Source organism: Ursus arctos, chromosome X, assembly GCF_023065955.2.
Source record: "Ursus arctos isolate Adak ecotype North America chromosome X, UrsArc2.0, whole genome shotgun sequence".
NCBI classification, from domain to species: Eukaryota; Metazoa; Chordata; class Mammalia; order Carnivora; family Ursidae; genus Ursus; species Ursus arctos.
Genome location: NC_079873.1, coordinates 55,305,442 through 55,330,970, shown reverse-complemented (window position 1 = coordinate 55,330,970; position 25,529 = coordinate 55,305,442). Strand labels below are relative to the sequence as shown.

Sequence of the window (25,529 nt, the reverse complement as noted above, 5' to 3'; positions counted from 1 at the left end):
ATGAGCACTGTGTGTTATACACAACTAATGAATCATTGAACACTACATAAAAACTAATGATGTACTATATACATATCATGAGACATTTGCTATTCAAATCATCTAGTCTATGCTATTTTTGTTACAGCAGCCCAAACAGACTAAGGCACTGTGTTGTATGGTAAGTGTATGCTTAACTTTTTAAGAAACTGCTACATTGTTTTACAGAGTAACTGTACCATTTTGCATTCCCATAAGCAATGTATTTTCCAGTATCTTCACAGCCTTGCCAGTACTTGGTATTGTCAGTATACATATTTTTACTTTTATCCATTCTAATAGGTATATAGTAGTATCTCATCATGTTTTTAATTTGCTTTTATCTAAAGAAGGAAAACTTCCAAACTCGTTCTATGAGGCCAGCATTTGATCTCAAAACCAGGCAAAGACCCCATCAAAAAGGAGAATTACAAACCAACATCCCTGATGAATATGGATGCCAAAATTCTCAACAAAATCCTAGCCAATAGGATCCAACAGTGCCTTGAAAGTATTATCCATCACCACCAGGTGCGATTTATTCCTGGGATGCAAGGGTGGTTCAACAATCACAAATCAATCAGTGTGATAGAACACATTAATAAGAGAAGAGACAAGAACCATATGATCCTCTCAATTGATGCAGAAAAAGCATTTGACAAAATATAGCATCCTTTCCTGATTAAAACCCTTCAGAGTGTAGAGATAGAGGGTACATTCCTCAATTTCATAAAAACCATCTATGAAAAGCCCACAGCAAATATCATTCTCAATGGGGAAAAGCTAAGACCTTTTCCCTGAAGATCAGGAACATGACAAGGATGCCCACTCTCACCACTATTGTTCAACATAGTGTAGAAGTCCTAGCATCAGCAATCAGACAATAAAAAGAAATAAAATGTATTCAAATTGGCAATGAAGAAGTCAAACTCTCTCTCTTCACAGATGACATGACACTTTATGTGGAAAACCCAAAAGACTCCACCCCCAAATTACTAGAACTCATACAGCAATTCAGTAATGTGGCAGGATACAAAATCAATGCACAGAAATAAGTTGATTTCCTATACACTCACAATGTAACTGTAGAAAGAGAAATTAGGGAATTGATTCCATTTACAAAAGCACCAAAAACCATAAAATACCTTGGAATAAACCTAACCAAAGAGGTAAAGGATCTATACTCTGGAAACTACAGAACACTTATGAAAGAAATTGAAGAAGACACAAAAAGATGGAAAAACATTCCACGCTCATAGATCAGGAGTAGTGATCAGGATCAGGAGTAGTTTGATCAGGATCAAACGTTGCTAAAATGTCTATGCTGCCCAGAGCAATCTATACTTTCAATGCCGTCCCGATCAAAATACCAATGACATTTTTCAAAGTGCTGGAACAAACAATCCTAAAATTTGTATGGAACCAGAAAAGACCCCGAATAGCCAAGGAAATGTTGAAAAAGAAAAAACAAAGCTGGTAGCATCACGTTGCCTCATTTCAAGCTATATTACAAAGCTGTGATCACCAAGTCAGCATGGTACTGGCACAAAAACAGACACAAAGATCAATGGAACAGAAGAGAGCCCAGATATGGACCCTCAACTCTATGGTCAACTAATCTTTGACAAAGATTCTTCTCATATTACTGTGTTTTAGTGTGTTTGACTGAGGCTTAGATGGCTATGTATTTACCCCCTTAGGACCACCTTTGCAGTATCCTGTAGGTTTTGGGCCAATGTGGTTTCATTCTCACTGGTTTCCATGAATTGTTTAAGTTCTTCTTTGATTTTGTGGTTGACTCAAACATTCTTAAGCATGATGGTCCTTAGCTTCCAAGTGTTTGAATTCCTTCCAAATTTTTTCTTATGCTTGAGTTCCAGTTTCAAAGCATTGTGGTCTGAGAATATGCAGGGAATAATCTCAATCTTTTGGTATCAGTTGAGACCTGATTTGTGACCTAGTATGTGGTCTCTTCTGGAGAAAGTTCCATGTGCATTCTAGAAGAATGAGTATTCTGTTGTTTTAGGGTGGAATGTTCTGTATATATCTATGAGGTCCATCTGGTCCAGTGTGTCATTCAAAGCTCTTGTTTCTTTGTTGATTTTCTGCTTAAATATCTGTCTATTGCTGAGAATGGAGTGCTGAGGTCTCCTACTATTAACATATTATTATGAATATGTCTCTTTATTTTCGTTAACAGTTGGCTTATGTAGTTGGCTGCTCCCATGTTGGGGGCGTAGATATTTACCCCTGTTAGATCCTCTTGTTGGATAGACCCTTTATGAATGCTATAGTGTCCTTCTGTATCTCTTACTACAGTCTTTGGCTTAAAATCTAATTTGTCTGATATGAGAATTGCTACCCCAGCTTTCTTTTGAGGTCCATTGTCATGAAAAATGGTTCTTCATCCCCTCACTTTCAGTCTGGATGTATCTTTAGGTTCAGAATGAGTCTCTTGTAGACAGCATATGGATGGGTCATTTCTTTTTATCTAATCTGCAACCCTGTGCCATTTCATGGGAGCAATTAGGCCATTCACATTGAGAGTGATTATTGAAAGATATGATTTTCTTTTCATCATGTTGCCTGTACAGTTTTCTGTAGACTGTTTCTGTAAATTTCTGTTCTATATCACTCTTGGGGTCTTTCTCCTTTTATAGAACCCCCCCTTAATATTTCTTGCAGGGCAGGCTTGGTGGTCACATATTCTTTCATTTTCTGCTGATCTTGGAAGCTCCTTCTCTCTCCATCCATTCTGAATGACAGCCTTGCTGGATACAGTATCCTTGGCTGCATGTTCTTCGCATTTAGTAACCAGAATATATCTTGGCAGCCCTTTCTGGCTTGCCAGGTCTCTGTGGACAGGTCTGATGTTGTTCTGATGTTCCTCTGTCTGTACATAAGAAATCTCTTCCCCCTCGTTGCTTTCAAGATTGTTTCCTTGGATCTAAGACTTGCGAATTGTACTATTATATGTCATGACATCCATCTGTTGTCATTGATCTTGGGAGGGGTCCTCTCTGCCTCTTGGACATGAATGCTTGTTTCCTTTCCCAGATTAGGTAAGTTCTCAGCTACGATTTGCTCAAATATATCTTTTAGCCCTCTCTTTTTCTCCACTCCCTCAGGGATCTCAGTAATTCTGATATTGGAACGTTTGGTTGAGTTGTTAATCTCTCTGTTTGATCCCTTGGATTTTAATCTGTTTTTCCCATGCTGCCTCGGTTTCCTTCTTTTCTATCATCTTATCCTATAGCTCACCAATTCGTTCTTCGGCCTCATTTACCCTGGCACTCAGATTATCCAGTTTAGACTGCATTTCATTCATAGCATTTTTAAATAATAATTTTTATTATGTTATGTTAGTCACCATACAGTACATCCTTAGTTTTTGATGTAGTGTTCCATGACTCATTATTTGCGTATAACACTCAGTGCTCCATGCAATATGTGCCCTCCTTAATACCCATTCATAGCATTTTTAAGTTCGGCCTGATTAGATCTAATTTCTGCCCTTTGAGATTCTATATTGTTGTTAATATTTTTCTCAAGTCTAGATATCACCTTCATAATTGTTACTCTGAAGTCTGTTTCTGACATCTTGGTTATACCCATATCCATTAGTTCTGTGCTAGACACCACCATCTCTGATTCTTTTTTGTTGTTGTTGGGGGTTCTTCCTCCTAGTCATTCTGTTGAGGGGTGGTTGAGGGAATGTATAGAGTCCAAAGTATTAACCACGAGCCAAGCAAGATGCATCTGTTTTATAGGGACCTTAGGGTTGTTGTCCTCTTGTTCTTCCAGCCTGTCTTCTGGGGGAGAGGCCTGCCACACTGTTACTCAGGCAACCCTGTTAGGGCACAGTTGCCCTGTCCCCTGTGGTGGGGGGGCGGATGGGCTCAGTGAGAACCGGTTTTTTGGGGCTTTTGTTCTCTGGCGGCTTTCCCTGGTGGCTTTCCGTGTCTCTTCTGAGAGTCAGAGCAGAAGTGACCACATCCAAACTGCTGTCTCAGGACAGAGAGATTGCCGTCTGCTCTTCACTGAGCTCTCCAGGCCACACTGTCTTCATTTCTGTCTGTGCTCTTAAAAACCGCAGTCTTCTGGGTTGCATGCCCCACAGCAGCTCTCCCAGCTGTCACTCCCAGGGCTGGGCACGTCTCTGCCCTTTGTGCTTCTACAACCATAAGCCACCCCCAGTTCCCATGCACATACCTGTAGCTCCTAGTTTCAGTCTGGGGGGCTGCCCTAAAGTCCTTTTCCCACCACTACCGGTATGCGAGTTTGTGCCCAGTCCCCAGCATGGGAGGCTTTTGCTTTCCCAGTGCATGTTCACAAAGGCTCCCTTCCTCTTCTGTTTATCTTCTGATATCTGCCTGCAGAATCATGGCTCCCCACTTCATACCTTGAGACCAACTGCCAGAAGTATTCTATTTGTAGAGATACAGATATATCTTCTTACATCTCAGGCTGATTTCATAGGTGTTCAAAATGGTCTGGTAGATTTACTGCTCAATTCAGGGGACCAGTTGAAATAGGGTCCCCTGCTCTTCCACCATCTTTTTTTTTCTCCACCAACCATGGCTTTCAGGTAGACATGGGATACAATTTATTTTAATTCTGGAAATATCATTCACTAACTGACTTATTCCCTCTGAGCCTCATTTTTTCTCATTTATAGAATGGAAACTCTGACAATACCTACTTTTGGGAGGAGCTATTTTGAGAATCAAATTAAATGAGGCAACACTTAGCACAGTGCCTGGAACATAATAGGTGCTCAGTAATGGAAGATACCGTGGCTGCTGTTATTTTGTGGTGTTCAGAGGTGGCAAGAGCCAATAATTAAACACCAAGGGTCAAAAAAAAAAAAAAAAACTCAGGGAAGTTGTTTCCAAAATGGAAGAGTAAGACTGGAAATGAAAGACAAGGTCAAGATAGAAAATTGGGAAAAGCTGAAAGGGAGAAAATAAGAGCTAGAGTGGGAAGGACCAACATAATTGGCTGTTGGCCACATGCTCCAGGGGTGATTCAGGCTGGTTTGGAGAGACAAGGCCCTCAAAGATAACTGGAAGGCTATTTTCCACTCACCACCTTCCTGTATTCACAAACATCTCATAGGTCCAGCTTTGTGAATAACCTTTTGAGTTGGCCCGAGAAGCTGAGGTTATTCAAAACAGGAAGTGGTTATGTATAGTCACCATGTTGAGGTTAAGTAATTCTGCCAAAGTCATATTTTTCCATTCTTGTCTTTTAACCAAAGATCTGAGGTCTTAGTGAGGAATGAAGCCAGAGAAGCTGAAATCCTGAGGTCTTATCTGCATCCTTAAATTCCTGAACCTCTCATCTCTGAGAGAGAAAATACTTGTCTGTGTTAGTCAAGATAGTTTAAGTTATGCTGTAGTGACAATCCTTAAAACTAGTGCTTAAAACAATAAAGTTTATTTCTTGCTTATGCTGTGTGTCCATTGCAGGTCAGCTGATGGCTTTACTCATCATAGTCATCAGAGACCCAAGCTGACAGAGTTTCCATCTCAAATCATTTCCATGATTGCTGCATCAAGGGAGAGGAACAGCTGAATTACTCACTGATCCTTAAAGTTTCCACCCAGAAGTGACCTATGTCAATTCTACTCAGTTTTCATTGGCCAAAGTAAGTCATATGGCCATGCTTAACTTCAAAGGGGTGAGGGAAGTGCAATTCTACCATGTGCCTGAAGGAAGAAAGCCAGAAATAACTGGTGAACAGCATTTATGACTACCATGCTGTCTTATTGAAATGTGGGCTCTGGTACATCAACATGTGGTATAGTCAAAATCTCAGTGCAGAGACAGGTCTCTTCTCTCTTGTCTTTTTCTGAAAAGTTCTATTATTATGGAAGGTTATTTCCTTAGTTAGTATCCCAGGTACCTTAGAAGCAGATACATTGGCTTACGTGCCTGACAAGCTCACTGAAAGGGCATGTGACAATATTTTGGGGTTAACTAGTAAGGTGGATTGTGGACTTCTAACCAGGTTAGTTTGAGAATCTACAGAAAATGTCAGGGTGAACATGAGGAATAAAGACTATTACAATCACATAGCATGACTTTTTCTATCTAAAGCCACACTAACCACCACGACAACAGATGCATAGTGATAAGTCCCCCTGGATTTGTGATACAGCCTTATAATGTCTTGATTTTATAGTATGGAAGCAAAGCTGAACGATTTCTGGCCTGATGAGAGAGGACAAAACACTGGCTTTTCCAAGTGCATGGTCAAGAAAACTTCCCCACCAGGGGCACCTGGGTGGCACAGCGGTTAAGTGCCTGCCTTCGGCTCAGGGCATGATCCCGGCGTTGTGGGATCGAGCCCCACATCAGGCTCTTTCGCTATGAGCCTGCTTCTTCCTCTCCCACTCCCCCTGCTTGTGTTCCCTCTCTCGCTGGCTGTCTCTATCTCTGTCAAATAAATAAATAAAATCTTTTAAAAAAAATAAAAAAGAAAACTTCCCCAGCATGGTGGTTACGCTGGGTTTATGGAAAAATTAAAAGGAATGTACCGATTTCTACCAAAGGTGATCTGCCACTAAGAGTCAAGGTGGGACAAGTTGGTTTCTTTGCCTTGGAATTCCACAGTCTTGTGCAAGCCCTCTCAAGGATGATGCCACTTACTTGGCGAGCACTTTCAGGTTTTGCCAGGGCTTCTACACAATGAGTTCTCTCGGATGTTCTAAGTGGGAAATCTCATTAAGTGGGTACTCAGTGGCACAAAAACAGACACATAGATCAATGGAACATAATAGAGAACACAGAAATGGACCCTCAACTCTATGGTCAACTAATCTTCAACAAAGCAGGAAAGAATATCCAATGGAAAAAAGTCTCTTTAACAAATGGTATTGGGAAAATTGGAGAGCCACATGCAGAAGAGTGAGACTGGACCATTCTCTTACACCATACACAAAGATAAACTCAAAATGGATGAAAGACCTAAAAGTGAGACAGGAATCCATCAAAATCCTAGAGGAGAACACAAGCAGCAACCTCTGTGACCTCAGCCACAGCAACTTCTTGCTAGATATGTCTCCAAAGACAAGGGAAACAAAGGCAAAAAGGAACTGTTGGGACTTAGTCGAGATAAGAAGCTTTTGCACAACAGAGGAAACAGTCTACAAAACCAAAATACAATCTACAGAATGAGAGAAGGTATTTGCAAATGACTTATAAAGGGCTAGTATCCAAAATCTATAAGGAACTTATCAAACTCAACACTTAAAGAACAAATAATCCAATCAAGAAATGGGCAGAAGACATAAATAGACATTTCTCCAAAGAAAACACATAAATGGCCAACAGACGTATGGAAAAATGCTCCATGTCACCCGGTATCAGGAAAATACAAATCAAAACCACAATGAGATACCACCTCACACCAGTCAGAATGGCTAAAATTAACAAGACAGGAAACAACAAATGTTGGTGAGGATGCAGAGAAAGGGGAACACTCTTAGAGTGTTGGTGGGAATGCAAGCTGGTACAGCCACTCTGGAAAACAGTATGGAGGTTCCTCTATAGTTAAAAATAGACCTACCCTATGACCCAGCAATTACACTACTAGGTATTTACCCAAAAGATACAAAGTTAGTGATCTGAAGGGGCACTTGCACCCCAATGTTCATAGCAGCAATGTCCACAATAGCTAAACTATGGAAAGAACCCAGATGTTCATTGACAGATGAATGGATAAAGAAGATGTGAGGTATATATATATATATACACACACACACACACACACACACACACACACACACAATGGAATATTTCTCAGCAATCAAAAACATGAAATCTTACCATTTGCAATGATGTGAATGGAACTGGAGGTATTATGCTAAGCAAAATAAGTCAATCAGAGAAAGACAATTATATGATTTCACTCATATGTGAAATTTAAGAAACAAAGCAGGTGAACATAGGGGAAGGGAGGAAAAAATAATATAAGATGAAATCAGAGAGGGAAACAGACCATAAGGGACTCTTAACTATAGCAAACAAACTGAAGGTTTCTGGAGGAGAGGTGGGTGAGGGGATGGAGTAACTGAGTGATGGGCATTAAGGAGGGCATGTGATGTAATGAGCACTGGGTGTTATATACAACTGATGAATCACTGAACTCTGTTTCTGAAACTAATTATACACTCTATGTTAATTAATTGAATTTAAATAAAATAAAAAATTTTTAAAAGTGGATACTCTGTGGATATGGCTAAGAGTGTGAACTTGAGGTCATAACTATTTTCTAGCATAGCAGGACTATTACTTGGGCCCTTCCTGCAGCTAAAAAGAGTGCATGTATCTGGGTGATTCTACTATCTATAACTCATAGCCAAGCATACATGTTTTGAGAGGCATCATTGAATCTATGTCATGGGGCAGTTGAATTCCTGGCCTGCTCTTTCCCTCATCCTATCTTCATGCTTGCCCATTTTCATATTTAGGGTTTGTTTGCCAATCCAGGCCATAGTATATTCCAGAATAGCACGCAATTTTATCCATGGGGATCTGCTCTATCAGACCTTACTGATTCTCTGCCCCAAACTTGTTATATTATGAATGGATACATTCTACGGGCAACATAGCAAAAAGGTTAAGAGTTCAGGCTCTGAGGTCAGATTGCATGTATTTGAATTTGGACTCAGCCAATTACTAGCTAGTAGGTAACTTTGGACAAATTACTGAACTATTCTGAGTTTTGGTTTCTTTAGCTGTATAAATGATGATAATAAGAGCTTTTCAGGATTACTGTGTTGATTAAGTGAGATAATCAATATAAAACATATTAATATAAAATTAATACAACATTTACTGTAGTGTCTGCCATACAATACGTGCTCAATAAGTGGTAACCACCCCATCGTCAGCATTACCATAATCGTCCTCATGAGTCCTGCTAAGAGGGCTGTTACATGTGAACTTCTTTCTCAGAGACCAGGATAAGTTGCTAACTTTTGTGGTCACTCACCCCCTGTTTTTTCCACTGTAGAGCAGTGGCTTTCATCTTGATCTACGGTTGTCAGCACTTAATGTGGGCCCCTAGGCAGCTGTCCAAACCACCCTGTCAGTAGCTGAAATTCTGGTCAACTATGTGGTATCTGGGATGATTCTCTTGGAGTATAAGCTCAGGAACATTCTTCCTCCCAGGAGTTGGAGGGACAGGGTTATTTCCTCATTTCCAGGGTCCAGTCTATATCAAATGGGGATACTTTGTGCCAGGGCCAGAGGTATGCATGCTCTGAATTGTTATTGACAGAAATCTCTGGGGAAATAGGAAGGCTTTACTCACCCTTCAAAATAGTAAACTGAGACTCCTCTAGGACAACCAAGTACTAGAAATCATGACCACATGAGACCGACCCCACAACTGGTCATCCCTTTTCTGCTGGCTAAGCTTAGAGGGGCCTGGGTATTCAGGAAACTTCAGGTATCAGGAGACATAATACCTTCATCTGTAACCCCAAAGGCAAGTGGAGGAACATCTGCTGGTGTCTCATCCTGCCTGATTGGATTCCTAGCATCAGCCACCTCCTCTTCCACCCAAACCTCAAACCACATAGTTGGAACAGATCTCTGATAGGACTTGCAGACTACACCCTGAACCACTTTCATTGACCAGCTGTGCACTGCTTCCTAACCTGTTATTGATTTTCTTGGCATCAAACTTATGATTTGTTTTACATCCTCCTCCCGTCTCCCATGTTATCTTATGGCCTAGTCTAATTCTCAGATAAAATCTTACATTCAACCCCACCTCCCTGGCTTGTACTTTTCCTTTACCTCTTTAACAGCAGCTAGGACTTTCTGTGGCTATAGTGCTATTGGCTGTTATGGCAAGCACTGAACCTGGGAGCTCCATCCTAGTTCAGGCCTTCAGAAGCAGTGATCTTAGTAAGTTCACAGCAGCCGCACAAGTAGTTAGGACCCCAGACCACCAGGTCAAGTATTTTATCTTGGGCAACCTAGTAGTGCCAGGAGTGTTCTACCATGCCGTGACCAGCATCCCACATGTATTCTGGAGCTATGAAGTGGAGATATATTTGGGTAGCAGGCTTAATTATACCTCAGCCCAGATGGTTTGGGTGACCTTCAGAGCAATCATCCTTGGCCACCCCAGAGTAGAATTCCCTGAGACCATACTTTCCTCAAAGCATTTAGATAATGCTGACAAAGGTGACTGTGGTCTCAGAGCAGGAGCTCCCTTAGAACCTTGTAATTAAAAAGTTTCTTAGCTTCATGAGCTGCTATTACCTTCTTTACAGAAGCCTGACTTGTCTCCATCTCCAGTACTACCCATGATCCAAACCATCACCATCTGTTTCCTGGACCACTGAAGTAACCTGACCAATCTCTTCACTACCATCATTGATCACCTATAATCTCTTCTCCATAAGTAGCCAGAGTGATCTTTTAAATACAAATCACGCCACAGCACTCCCATGTATAAATCGCTCCAATGTTTGTGGTTATATTAAAAAATAAAGGCCTCGTTTTTTTTTTTTGAATTATATATAAAGTACTTATGGAGGAAAGGATATAATGTCTGAATTATGTTTAATAATTCAGTGTGTCACAGGATACAAAATCAACATACAGAAATCTGTTGCATTTCTAATCACCAATAATGAAGCAGCAGAAAGAGAAATCAAGGAATCAATCCCATTTACCATTGCACCAAAACAAGTAAGATACCTAGAAATAAACCTAACCAAAGAAGTGAAAGACCTGTACTCTGAAAACTATAAAACATTGATGGAAGAAATTGAAGATGACACAAAGAAATGAAAAGATATTCCATGCTCTTGGATTGCATTGTTAAAATGTCTATACTCCCCAAAGTAGTTTACACATTTAATGCAATCCTTATCAAAATAACAACAACATCTTTTACAGAGCTAGAATAAACAATCCTAAAATTTGTATGAAACCACCAAAGACCCTGAATAGCCAAAGCAACCTTGACAAAGGAAGTAAGGCTGGAGACATCTCAATTCTGTATGAAGCTATTACAAAGTTATATTACAAAGCATTAGTGATCAAAATAGTATGGTACTGACACAAAAATAGACACAAGATCAATGGAACAGAATAAACCCCCCAGAAATGAACCCATAACTATATGGTCAATTGATCTTCAACAAAGCAGGAAAGAATATCCAATGGGGAAAAGACGGACTCTTCAAAAAATGGTGTTGGGAAAACTGGACAACTATACACAAAAGAATGAAACTGGATCACTTTCTTACACCATATACAAAAGTAAATTCAAAATAGATTAAAGAACTAAATGTGAGACATGAAACCATAAAAATCCTAGAGGAGAACACAGGCAGTAACCTCTTGGACATCAGCTGTAGCAACTTCTTTCTAGATATGTCTTCTGGGGGAAGAAAAGCAAAAGCAACAATAAACTATTGGGAGTACATAAAAATAAAAAGCTTCTGCACAGTTAAGGAAACAATCAACAAAGCTAAAAGGCAATCTATAGAATGGGAGAAGATATTTGCAAATGACATATCTGATAACGCGTTAGTAACTAAAATATATAAAGAACTTATACAACTCAACACACAAAAAACAAATAATCAATTAAAAATGGGCAGAAGACATGAACAGACATTGCTCCAAAGAAAACATACAGATGGCCAACAGACACATGAAAGGGTGCTCATCATCACTTACTGTCATGGAAATGCAATTCAAAACTACAATGAGATATCACCTCACACCTGTCAGAATGGCTAACATCAATTACAGAAGAAACAAGTGTTGGCGAGGACGTAGAGAAAAAGGAACCCTCATGCACTGTTGGTGGGAATGCAAACTGGTGCAGTCATTGTGGAAAACAGTATGAAGGGTCCTGCAAAAGTTAAAAATAGAACTACCTTATGATCCACTAATAACACTACTGGTTATTTACCCAAAGAACACAAAACCACTAATTCAAAGGTATACATGAACCCCTATGTTTATAGCAGTATTATTTACAATAGCCAAGATATGGAAGCAGCCCAAGTGTCCATTGATAGATAAATGGATAAAGAAGAAATGGTATGTGTGTGTATATATATGGATAAAGAAGAAATGGTGTGCATATATATATAATTTATATATTTATACATATGAATATTATTCATCCATAAAAAAGAATGAAATCTTGCCATTTGCAATGACTTGGATGGAGCTACAGAGTATAATGCTAATGTCAGAGAAAGACAAATGGCATATGATTTCACTCATATGTGAAACAAATGAGCAAAGGGAAAAAGGAGAGACACACCAAGTAACAAACTCTTAGTTATAGAGAACAAACTGATTATACCAGAGGGGAGGGGGTGAGGGATGGGTTAAATAGGTGATGGAGATTAAGGAGTGCACTTGTGATGGGCACCAGGTGAAGTATGGAAATATTGAATCATCATATTACACAGCTGAAACTAATATAACACTGTATGTTAACCAACTGGAATTAAAATAAAAACTTTTTAAAAGGGAATGTATGTAAAGCTAATTGAGTTTCTTTGGCCCAAAATAACCAAGGAATTTCAGGCAAAATGTGACAATTGCATTTCAAGTGTTCAGTAAAATCATTGCCCACACAAACAAACCAGAAGGATATAAATCAGCCCTCAAACCTCTAGAATTAATTGATTGTTTTCCCTAGAATAAAATAGTCATCATCCGGGCAACATATTGGTGTCTTGACACTTGTCATGCCCAGTGAACCTTGCGTGGAATTAGAGAACATCCGTCCATGATAGTACAGGTATGCTGGGAGGCACTTTTGTTTGCATGCATTTTGCCCAAGAGAGAGTTTGAGAGGTGGTTGTTGTGGAAACTGTCTCAACTGGCAGGAATCAAAAAGTGAGAATTACTCCTGTCATTATCCAAAGAACCTCTGAATTAAAATTTGAGAAACGTTAATAAACATGGTGGGGTCCCTCTGGCCATAGTAGGATTAGGTAGAATGAGTATGTGGGCTGTCAAGTACATGCATATAATGCTATGAAGAGTATGCCTCTGGGCTCCCACCTACCTCCTTGATATTTTGAAGGGGACCCTATCTAACCATTGGAATCTGTTTGAGATCAGTGGCACGGGCCCAGATGGGTAGATAAGGGCTCAGTTTGCTGGTAAGCTAAGGACCACATTTGCTGATGGATAGGTGATGGGGGCAACACAGTACCCCAGACACAAAGGAAAAACACTATGACACGTACATAAGGCACTCAAGTGACTGTTCAGAAATCAGGTTTTGCTACATGTGAAAATTGCTATATTGCTGGACAGCAATTCTGTATCAGGTAGTGAACTGGTTAGAATACTTGCCACTTTACAAAGTACAACTGGAAATGGGAACGGAAGCTGGACCTATAATGTAATGATTTTCAAAACTCAAATGGCATCAGCGTTGCCTGTAGGTGTTGTTGACTGAGACCCACTCGAGAATTTCTCATTGACTAGGTCTGGAGTGTGTCCAAGGATTTGGATTTCTAGCAGATTCCCAGGTGAATGCTGATGCTGCTGGCCTGGGGACCACATTTTGAGGATCACTGACACAATGCATCATATCAACATTTACCCATCAAGGAAGTAATTAGAATAGGGGACACTCCAAATTCAAAGCAGTAATGATAATGATCAGATTAGTTGTTTATTCTCAAACCTTCTGAAGAAAGGAGAGCATAGGAACAGATAGTAGGGTGTGCATGACACATTTTGAGGGGGATTCCATGACTACCTCAATCTTTGATGAGTGGGAAGCTTCAAAGCACCAGGAATTAGCAAGTCTCTACCCACAAAACATTGTCCAGATATTGCAGAGTTTAAGTCTTTGGAACGGGAAACTGTTTCTGTGACAGGAATGCTGCTAGTGATTTTCAGAAGAGGACACTCTCATTGTCTAACTGGAAGATCCAAAGACAGTCCCCTGAAAACATGTTGGGAAATTCTAACTCACTGAAGGAAGTGGCAGTACTCTTCTTTGCAAAGGTACCACTAGGATGCTTGTTCCTCATCACTCTTACTCCCTGTGAGGAAGAAGGGGTTCTTTTCACAACAAAAGTTATCCAACTCCTTCTCCCCAACTTCCTTCAGGGGAGAAGGAGGCCATTTATTACAATAATGCATTGTTTTTTTTTTTCAGGAAAGAAAACAGATAGAAGCAATAGAGAGGCTTGTTGGTTTGGAAAGTACTTCGTCTGAAGAATGGGTGGCTCCCCTCTCCTCCTAGAGCTGAGAGACTTTCCTGCGGGTCTTGACCACTAGAAGCAGCAAATGGGTCCTGCCATCCTTGACCACAGAGGTAAGCAGAATAGGTCCATAACCCTGGGAGTGGAAGCAGGGGCAAAAGAGTAACAGAGAAAAGGAGGAGGATCCAGGGATGGGAGCCTTCTAGACACCTTTCTGAGGCAGACTCTGGATTAAAGCAGTATTAACTGGCAATAGGCGAGAAATGGTTTATACCATTTTCTAGATTTCAAATGTATTTAGGTTGGCCATAACTAAAATACTTTTTTAAAAAATCTTATAATTAATCCTACTCTTGTAAGTCATCATGGAATATAATTGCAGTGTTATATAGAGAAAGTGCTAAGTACAGGACCGGGCACAAAAAATAGCAGAAGCTATCATTTGTTAAGCACTGACTCTGTCCCAGACTCAGTACTAAGCACTTTCTCTACATTATCTCATTTCATTCTTCCAACAATCCCCTGAGGTAGACTGTAATATTTTACCAATGAGGAATTACAGCTCTGAGAGATGAAGTGACTTGAGAGAGAGAGAGATGGGAGTATTTGGCTGCAAAAAGAAGAGCAAATTAAATCTAAAGCAAGGAGAAGGAAGGAAATAATAAAGATTATAATGAAAATAAACAAAATAGGAAGTAGAAAAACAATAGAGAAAAGCAATGAAACCAAAAATTTGTTCTTTGAAAAGAACAACAAAATTGACAAAGCTTTGGCTAGACCGACTGAAATAAACAGAGGATTCAAATTAGTAAAATCAGGAATAACGGAGTATCACTACTGACCTTATAAATATGAAAGGGATTATAAGAAAATGGTACAGACAACTATATGCTGAGAAATAAGATAACTTAGATGAAATGGACAAATTTCTAGAAAGGTGAAAACTACCGAAATAAACATAGGAAGAAGTTGATAATCTGAACAGAACTATAACAAGTAAAGAGAGTGAACTAAAAACAACAAAAAGTCTCCCACAAAGAAAAGCAAAGGCCCAAATGGCTTCACTGGTGAATTTTACCAAAATGTTTAAAGACGAAAGAACACCAATCCTTTGCAACCTCTTCCAAAAAATAGAAGACTAGAGAACACTTCCCAACTCATCCTATGAGGGCAATATTGCCCTGATGATAAAACCAGACGAAGGCATCACAACAAAAGAAAACTACAGACCAATATCTCTTAATGAACATAGTGGCAAAATTCTCAACAAAATACTAGCCAATCTAATCCAGCAGCATTTAAAAAGGATTATCCACAATGACCCAGGGGACTTATCCCAGGAGTTTAAGATTGGTTCAACATATGAAAACCAATCAATGTAATATACCATATTAATAGAATAAGGGGGAAAATCTACATGTTTCTCTCAATAGATGCAGAAATAGCATTTGACAAAAATCCAACACCCTTTCATGATAAAAACATGAAACAAACTAGGAATAAAAGAGAACTTCCTCAACCTGATCATGTGTATATATGAAAAACACACAACATCAGAGTTAATAGTGAAAGACCAAAAGTTCATCTCCTAAGATCAGGAACAAAACAAGGATGCCTACTCTCACCACTTCTATTCAATGTTGTACTGGAAGTTTAAGCCAGGAACATTATATAAGAAAATGAAATAAAAGGAATCCAAATTGGGAAAAAAAGAAGTAAAACTGTATTTATTTATAGTTGACATGATCTTGAATATGGAAAATCCTATGAAATACATGGGGTGCCTGGGTGGCTCAGTTGGTTAAGTATCTGTCTTCTGCTCAGGTCATGATCTCACGGTCCTGGGATTGAGCCCCACGTCAGGCTCCCTGCTCAGCAAGGAGTCTGCTTCTCCTTCTGCCTCTCTCCCTCTCTCTCTCTCAATAAATAAATAAATAAATAAATAAATAAATAAATAAATAAATAAATCTTTTAAAAAGAAAAGAAAATCCTATGAAATACATATACACAAAACAACTATTAGATTTAAAAAATAAGTTCATTCTTTTGCATGTAGCTGTCTAATTTTCCCAGCACCATTTATTGAAGAGACTGTCTTTTTTCCACTGGATGTTTTTTCCTGCTTTATCAAAGATTAGTTGCCCAAAGAGCCGAGGGTCCATTTCTAGGTTCTCTGTTCTGTTCCATTGGTCTATGTGTCTGTTTTTGTGCCAGTACCATGCTGTCTTTGTGATCACAGCTCTGTAGTATAGCTTGAAGTCCAGCAACATCATGCCCCCAGCTTTGTTTTTCCTTTTCAACAATTCCTTGGAGATTTGGGGTCTTTTCTGGTTCCACACAAATTTAAGGGCTGTTTGTTCCAGTTCTTTGAAAAATGTCATCGGTATTTTGATTGGGATGGCATTGAAAGTGTAGATTGCTCTGGGTAGCATAGACATTTTAACTATGTTTATTCTTCCGGTCCATGAGCATGGAATATTTTTCCATCTTTTTGTGTCTTCTTCAGTGTCTTTCAAGAGTGATTTGTAGTTTCTAGATCCTTTACATCTCTGGTTAAGTTAATTCTGATATAATGTATGATTTTTGGTGCTATTGTAAATGGAATGGATTCCCTAATTTCTCTTTCTTCAGTCTTATTGTTCGTGTATAGAAATGCAACTGATTTCTGAGCATTGATTTTGTATCCTGCCACATTATTGAATTGCTCTATAACTTCTAGTAGTTTGGGGGTGGATTCTTTTGGGTTTTCCATATAGAGTATCATGTCATCTGCGAAGAGAGACATTTTGACTTCTTCTTTGCTGATTTGAATACCTTTTATCCCTTTTTGTTGTCTGATTGCTGTTGCAAGGACTTCTAGTACTATGTTGAATAATAATGGCAAGAGTGGGCATCCACTCTGGAAAACAGTATGGAGGTCCCTTAAAAAGTTAAAAATTGAGCTACCCTATGACCCAGCCATTGCAATACTGGGTATTTACCCCAAAGATACAGACATAGTGAAGAGAAGGGCCATACGCACCCCAATGTTCATAGCAGCATTGTCCACAATAGCTACATCGTGGAAGGAGCTGAGATGCCCTTCAACAGATGACTGGATTAAGAGGCTGTGGTCCATATATACAATGGAATACTACTCAGCTATCAAAAAGAACGAGCTCTCAACATTTGCTGCAACATGGACGGCACTGGAGGAGATAATGCTAAGTGAAATATGTCAAGCAGAGAAAGACAATTATCATATCATTTCTCTCATCTATGGAACAGAAGAACTAGGATGATCGGTAGAAGAAAGGGATAAAGAAAGGGGGGGTAATCAGAAGAGGGAATGAAGCATGAGAGACTATGGACTCTGAGAAACAAACTGAGGGCTTCAGAGGGGCGGGGGTGGGGGAATGGGATAGACCAGTGATGGGTAGTAAGGAGGGCACGTATTGCATGGTGCACTGGGTGTTATAGGCAACTAATGAATCATGTAACTTTACATCAAAAACCAGGGAGGTACTGTATGGTGACTAACATAATATAATAAAAAAATTATTAAAATAAAAAAAGAAATAAAAAATAAGTTCAGCAAGTATATAAAAAATTAGGTGTATTTCTATACATCTGTAATGGGTAATCTAAAATGAAATTAAGAAAACGATCTTTTTTACAATAGTATAAATACTTAGGTATAAATTTAACTGAGGAAGTATAAGACTTGTACACTGAGAACTATAAAGCATTGCTGAAAGATGACAATACTCCCAAAGTAATCTACAAATTCCACCCAATCTCTATCAAACTCCCAACTGGGTTTTTTTTTTTTCAGAATTATACAAGCTGATCCTTAAAATCATACGGAAATGCAAGGGACTCAGAATAATAAAAACAATCTCGAATGGAAGAAAAAAAGATAAACGACTCACACTTCCTGATTTCAAAGCTTACTACAAAACTACAACAATCATGATAGTGTAGTACTGGCATAAAGATAGATATTGAGATCAATGGGATAGAATTGAGAGTCCAGAAATAAACCCTTGCATTTATGGTGAATTGATTTTCAGCAAGAGTGCCAAGACTATTCAATGAAGAAGGAATAGTGATTCAACAAATAATGCTGGAATAACTGACAATCCACATGCAAAACAATGAATTTGGACCCCTGCCACACAACATACACACAAATTAACTCCAAATGGATCATAAACCTAAATGTAAGAAGGAAAACTGTAAAATTCTTAGAAGAAAAACCCGAGTTATTCTCCATAACATCAGTTTAGGCAAACCCTTCTTTGATATGACACCAAGAGCACAAGTGACAAAATAAAACATAGGTAAGTTGTACTTCATCAAAATTTTATTTTATTTTATTTTTTATAATAATATTTTTTATTATATTATGTTAGTCCCCATACAGTACATCCCTAGTTTTTGATGTAAAGTTCCATGATTCATTACTTGCGTATAACACCTAGTGCACCATGCAATACGTGCCCTCCTTAATACTTCATCAAAATTAAGAACTGTTTTGCTTCAAAGTATACTATCAAGAAAGTGAAGGATTGCCTGGGTGGCTCAGTCAGTTAAGCGTCTGCCTTGGGCTCAGGTCATGATCCCAGCATCCTGGGATTGAGTCCTTCATAGGGCTCCTTGCTCAGTGTGTACTTGCTTCTCCCTCTGACTTTTGCTCCCCCTGCTTGTGCTCTCTCTCTCTCTCTCCCAATCAAATAAATAAATAAATAAAATCTTAAGAAAAAAGAAGGAAAATGAAAAGATAGCACACAGAATAGGAAAAAAATTTGCAAATTGGAGAAGGGACATGTACCTAGAATATATAAGGAAATTTTACAAATCAATAATTTAAAAAGTAATCAAAATTTGGGAAAGGATTTGAATAAACATTTGCCTAAAGACTGTTCACAAATTGTCATTAAGCACATGAAAAGATGCTCAACATGTTAGCCAGCATGGAGATGCAAATCAAAGCCACAATGAAAAAAAAAATGAAAAAATGAAAAAAAAAAGAAGAAAAACCACAACGAAATACCACTTCATACCCACTAGGATGGCTGTAATCAAAAAGACAGATAATAACAAGTGTTGTAGAAAACGTGGAGAAATTGGAATCATCATCTTCTGCAGGTTAGAATGTAATGCAAAGTGATGCCACTACTGTAGAAGATACTGTGGTAGTTTTTCAGATAGTTTAACACAGAGTTACCATATAACCCAGCAATTTCATCCCTAAGTAATACACAAGAGAAATAAAAGCATATGTCCACAGAAAAACTGCAGACAAATGTTTATATAGCAGTATTCATAATAGCCCCAAATGGAAACAATCAAAATGCCCAATAACTGATGAATGAATATATAAAATATGGAATATTATTTTGTAAGAAAAAGAAATGGAGTACTGATACATGCTACAATCTTGAAAACATTATGCTAAGTGAAAGAAGCCAGCCAGAAAAGGTCACATATTGTATGATTCCAATTACATGAAATTTCCAGAGTAGGCAAATCAATAAAGACAGAACACAGACTGGTGATTGCCAGGGGCTGCAGGGGTGAGAAGGACTCTTTCCTTGGCCAAACTTTAGTCAACCTCTTCTAAGCCCTTTACTCAACTAGGACTTGTCCTTGGGCCTTGTTCTCAGGCCTATATAGCCTAGTTTTAGCAAGAATCCTGTTAAGACATTTTGTGAAAATCCCCTACTCTAGAAATCTGATCACCCTTGATATCAAATTCTCAATTCCCTACTGTCCCCCAGGTGATTTCTGATTACCTTAGTCAGCCTTCAGCAAGAATACAATTTGGCAAAAATCTCCCTACCCCTGTTGTCACCTCTTAGTAATTTTCCATCCACCAACCATGCCCCTCCCCAACCTGCTCCTTTGCTATAAATCCCTACTTGTCTTAGCTGTATTTGGAATTGAGTCTTCTTCTATACGGAGATCTTTTTTCCCATATTGCCGTAGTTCTGAATAAAAATCTGTTTTTACTGTTTTAACCGCTGTCTGGCTTTTTTTTTTTTTTTTAACAGTGGTTGGGTTGGGAATGGGGAGTGATTGCCAATGGGTATGGAGTTTCTTTTTGAGATGACGAAAATGTTTTAAAATTGATAGTAGTGATTGTTGCACAGCTCTTTGTACACACTAAAACCCACTTAATTGTATACTTTAAATGGTTGAATTGTATGGTATGTGAATTATATTTCAATAAAGATGTTAAAAAATTGACAGTGTCTGGAATTGAACCCAGGTCTAGCTAACTCTAAAGCTCACACTCTTCATAAGACTGTTCGGCCCCCATCCTGGATGTGCTTGATAAATGCACTGCTGTCATTAGAGCTACTGTTCTGATTACTCAGTGGAAGAAGTGTTCATGACTGAGAAGATCACTTGGAAGGGCTTTAGAAGTTCATGGACTTGAGCAGCAACCACCACAGCCCAGAGCAGTTGCCAGCTGCTGCAAAGCAAGCCTGTATTCCCCAGGGATTCTATCAGATTTTAACTATGAGGGGAAGCCAGAACTGCTGACTGACACTTGTCAACCTGGGGACACAGAGCTCTTCAGTGACTTCTCATTTCAGGACCTGGGAAATGTCACTCGACTGGGTCTTGCCTACAAGCCTCTCATCACCAAATGCAGGCCATCCTCTGTGCTCTCTGGGTGCTGGCAGAGTTCCAGGACCAGCTACCACAGACCTAGAAATGACTGAAGGCAGAAATGATGTTTGGCATCACCCCAGTTGTACTACATGGCTCCTGGTAAGACTGAAGCCAGCACCTCCACCTGTGTCACCACAGCAGCCTGGTGGATGCCTGAGGCTTGTTCATCCTGGCTAGCCAGGACATCAGGCAAGAAGCCTATGGCATGGCACTCTCTTATCAGAGACATGAGGCTAAGAGAAAGAGAAAAAGTTGTGTCTAGACAACCAGGAGGACCACTACACTTATCCCTAAACCCCAAATTCCCACAGGGACAGAGGCCATCTAAAGAATCTTGACTCCTTTCCCTTAAGTCATTATGTCACCCTTCCCAGACAATTTCCGCAAAAATGGCCTTTCCCTTCCCTAGCACAAGACTTCTGTGGCCTTGGGTCCCTTGTAACAACAGCAACTATTGATTGGCCCCTTGCTATGTGCCAGCTACTCTGCCAAGTCCTTATGTTTCTTATCTCATCTAATGCACTTTAACATTACCAGAGATACGGTGGCCCCATTTTGAAGAAAAGGAATCTGAGACATAGAGAGGCTAAGTGACTCACCCAGGTTTGCAAAGCTGAGTGGTCGAACTGGGCTTTGCATTCTGGCAGTCTGGCTTCAAACCCATGTTCTGAGTCACTTCTCTACCATCTATATCATTGACCAGGTACCTACGTGGTGACCCTCTTTAGGAAGGAGCGTCAAGAAAGGTACAAATGCCTTTTGTACTGTTAACCAAGCCCAAGTGTGAAGCCAGCATGGAGACAACTTCAGGGGTTCCACCACAAGGAGGGCCACTGACCCACCCACCGCCCCACAGCTTATTGACTCAGAACAGCCTGTTCCACAGTCCATATCTGCTGCAATTATGATCCTCTGACCCTGCCATGGTCCATCTCAGCTGTCTGTTGTGAAGCCAGATGCAGCAGGCCAGAACTCAGAGGGGCATCATATGCCAATGCTCTGGCCCAAAGCATCACCAACAACAGGCACACTAATCTGTCACTTTTAGGTTTCCTCAGCCCCAGGGCCCCTGCAGCCCACCAGAGGGCACTGTGATTACTTAAGTGACATACTACCAAGCTGGGGGAGTGGGGGATTCCCCAGAGGTTTTAGCTCACTTCAAGCTAGCTTCACCAGGCAAACCCAGAAAAACTCTGCCTTTTCTTGCCCCTGTCTCTCACCCATACACAAGGGTAAGCACCTGAGGACTCCAAGCCCAGGATAACTCTTTTTAGTAGCTGCCTTACTCTGTTGTAAGGACAAACACAGGTATACAAGAAATAGCCAATTTCCTTATTTTTCTTTAAATCAATCAAAATCTGATTTTTATTCTCACCTCCTGGGCTCTTGGGAAATTTAATCTCATTTATTAACAGATATTTTCTCCTATCACAGAGTTAGGCAAATCCTGGGGTCAAATGTGAAGCAAAAGTTTTGATGAGACCCTTCTCACCAGTCATTGGTCCATGCACACAGCAAGCCTTTATTCTAAATTGGACATTGCCTCATTTTAACTGGTGGACAGCATGCCCTTCCAGTCATTAAGTATTCGATCACCACTTTTGGGTTATAGGAGCCAGGTGAAATTCCAGCTTCTTTAGTTTTGTCCCAAGGTTTTCCTGGGCCTGCTTCCTGCCACTTTTCCCAGTCTTATCTTCTGCTATACCCTCCCTTGCACCTTATGTTCCAACAACACTAAACTACACAGAGTTGCCTGACTATAGCATGCTACTCTCACCTCACCTCACCCCTGCCTTTACTCTGTTACCTCTGCCTGGGTTGCCTCCTACACTGCTTCAGCGCAAGTGCGCCCTCCCTTGGGAAGCCTTCTCTATGCTAGTCTGCACAAGGTGATCCTTCATGTTCCCACACTTTTTTTTAAGGTTTTATTTATTTATTTGACAGAGATAGAGACAGCCAGTGAGAGAGGGAACACAAGCAGGGAGAGCGGGAGAGGAAGAAGCAGGCTCATAGTGGAGGAGCCTGATGTGGGGCTCGATCCCACAATGCCGGGATCACGCCCTGAGCTGAAGGCAGACGCTTAACCACTGTGCCACCCAGGTGCCCCCCCACACTTTTTTTTTTTTGCCTCCTTCTCTCATAGCGCTGAATGCAGCATATTGTACTTGTCTGTTTTCATTATGTACTTTCTCACAGATCTGGGAGAAACCAGAGAGTGGAAACTACATTTGTATCTGTACCTATTTATACCTCCCACACCTTACTTAGGGCCTGACACACTGAGTTTTGACAAATAAATGAATGAATTATTAAATGGAATGAATGAGAGAGATGGGGCAGAGTTGAAGTCTAGAGAAGTTGAGAAGAAGCCCATAGTAATATCCCATGAATGGAGTTGTCTGATGTGGCTAGAAGGGTTTTTCCCCCTGTACCCTTCCTGGGACCCAACCATACCAAGCTGGGATGACAGAAGGGGACCTTTTGTGATGCAACTCAAAGAGGGGAAGATCAATATGAGATTCTTTTAGCAACATTACACATAGCGGGCAAGCTAAGAGGCAGTCTTGTCAGTGTGAAAGGCCTGATTGTCTTGTAATAGCTTGACAATGAAGCTGAACCAGTAAGGAATGCTTTCCTTCATCTCCCTTTCTTACCTGTAAGGGTCCAAAGCCCTTTCTAGCTCCACTCAGGGGCAAATGAGATAGATGCAACAGTATGAATGACAGCCCAACCCTAAGGCCAAGGAAGAGAAGAGATGAAATTTTGAGGGGCTAGGAAGTTTAAAAGGCTAAGGAGCCTCGGTTAGGGTGGGGGAGGAAGAAAGGGGTCCCAGAGGAGAGGCTCCTGGAGACAACTCTGTGGGTGGCCCTTAGAGGGGAGAACAAAGGCCTGCTAAAGCCATTGATTCAGACGGAGGAGCTAATCCCAAATTTGGGAGGGGGTGGTATGGAGGACTCTCCAAATTGCAAGAGGCAATGGGAGCTAGGAGTAAAGATCTATTCTTTACATTGTTCTGGACTCTCTGTGTATGATTGAGCAGGTAATAGTAAGACCTTTCTCCCCCCAGTAAAGGCCTATATTAGCCTACTCTTCTGATATTAAAAGGCATAATAACAGGGTTACATGACGTTGGTGGGGGGAGTGGGACAGAGCCCTCAGGGGATGGGCCCTATCCAGGATTGTTAAATTGTAATGTGGAGTCTAACTGCACCCAGAAAAAACCATGCTAAAGAACTGAGTCCAGGAATTGTCCCTGTGGCCTCTAAATTGTTAGCAAAATGGACCTGAGGCTTAAGAGAAAAAGTGGACGTAGCCCAGGAGATAATGGTGCCGGAGAGCCCATCCCGGTAGGAGAGGGGTGTGGTGGAGACAGCTGTGACCTCAGCATTAAAGTTTCTGGAGGAGGGTCACATTTGAAAAGAGGTGCTTTACCAAGGAGCTGGGAGCCTATTTGTGTTGAGAATTTTCTAGGCTGGTTCAAGCCTAAGATTTCCCTAAGGAAATCAGACAGAGACACAGAATTTTTATAGGCATTTGGTTTGCTTCTGGAGATATGAAGTTCTTCATAGTCCTTGAGAGATATGGTAGAATTCATTTTGAAAGAGCCAAACAGATATTGGAGCCAGTGGGACACAGGAGCCTGAGACAGGTGCCAGAACAAGGGATGCAGCCTGTGAACAAGGCATGCTACTGGGTACCAAAAGCTCTGAAGTTTGGTGGCCTGTTTGGGGATGGGTATGCTGTAGGGGGCAGGAGGCAGTAAATCACCTCCTGAGAAAGAGGTTTGAGGAATGGTTCAGATGTGCTGAAGAATACATATTTTTTTCTTAAAAGAAATGTCTTGGAGACTATGCTAAGGAGGCATGTCAGAAAGCTTCCAGGGTCTCATTCATGAGGGGATACATGTGTTCAAAGTACAAAATCCTTCAGCAATGGATGGTGGTTGAATTTAATATAAGTCCTTTGGAGGAGAGAAAGTGCTGGGGAAGCATATGTCAAGTTCTTGGCCCCCTGGAAGAGAGGATCCATAGTTCTCTGTGTTGGATAAAACTAAATACCTACTTACATAAAGCAGTAGAGAGGAGGAGCCTAAAGCCCCATAAAGAATCAAGCATTGATCAAAACTGCTGAGTGGAGTTTCTCATAGCCAACTATGAGAGACAAAACGAGGCTGCACAGTTGGCTTAAGGTATCTGACCACTGTAACACCAACCCTGAAATTTTAATGACTTGACATAATAAAATTTGAATGTTGTCTGCAGAGATGGGGGTTCTCTGCTCCTTGTTGTCATTCAGAGATCCAGCTTCATCCATGTTGCAATGCCGGCATCTTTACCACAGGTCCCCAGGTTGCAAGGGAGGAAGAGGACAGCGTGAGGAAGGCACACCTAATATTAACTAACTCAATTTGTGATACCTATCATTTCTGCTCACTTCCTATTGCTGCAAAAACCTATCATGTGACCTCATTTTGATGGAGGGACACTGGCAAATGTAGTCCCTAGCTGGGCAGTTGGATCCCAGCAAAACTTTATACTACGGAAGAGAAACACAGATTTATAGTGGACAGCTGACTGTCTCTGCCACAACCCACTGGAATTTTCCCTGTTGATACAATTACTT

The 25,529-nt window shown here is 40.4% G+C and overlaps 1 long non-coding RNA gene across 3 annotated transcripts in view; it reads left to right on the top strand.

Moving 5' to 3' along the window:
- Positions 1–25,529, top strand: part of LOC113245617 (uncharacterized) — a 242,589-nt gene that overhangs the window by 100,572 nt on the left and 116,488 nt on the right. For all 3 annotated transcript variants that reach the window (XR_008959208.1, XR_008959210.1, XR_006408266.2), the window contains exon 2: positions 14,198–14,356. This is a non-coding gene — a long non-coding RNA (uncharacterized LOC113245617). The remainder of the gene's footprint in view (positions 1–14,197; positions 14,357–25,529) is intronic.